The sequence below is a fragment of the Penaeus monodon genome, chromosome 19 (assembly GCF_015228065.2).
Source record: "Penaeus monodon isolate SGIC_2016 chromosome 19, NSTDA_Pmon_1, whole genome shotgun sequence".
NCBI classification, from domain to species: Eukaryota; Metazoa; Arthropoda; class Malacostraca; order Decapoda; family Penaeidae; genus Penaeus; species Penaeus monodon.
In genome coordinates, this window is record NC_051404.1 from 11,213,654 (window position 1) to 11,213,910 (window position 257).

Sequence of the window (257 nt, forward strand, 5' to 3'; positions counted from 1 at the left end):
ATAGAAAATGAACATTTGCGTCCACCAGCTAAACTGCAGTTGCCGGTTTGCTGAGAACCCAATCAGGCAGGAGTGATAACGTTTTATCATGAAAGTAGAAACTCCTTACCGTCGAATAGGAGAATCGCATAAACAGGGTTAAATGAGGGAAAGGGGAAAATGGATAAATACCAGAAAGGACCTTTGATATAGTTGAGATAAATGTGTGTGTAAGGAGAACCCAGAGGTGAATATGTGGAAGGAAAGGGGGGAAGGAA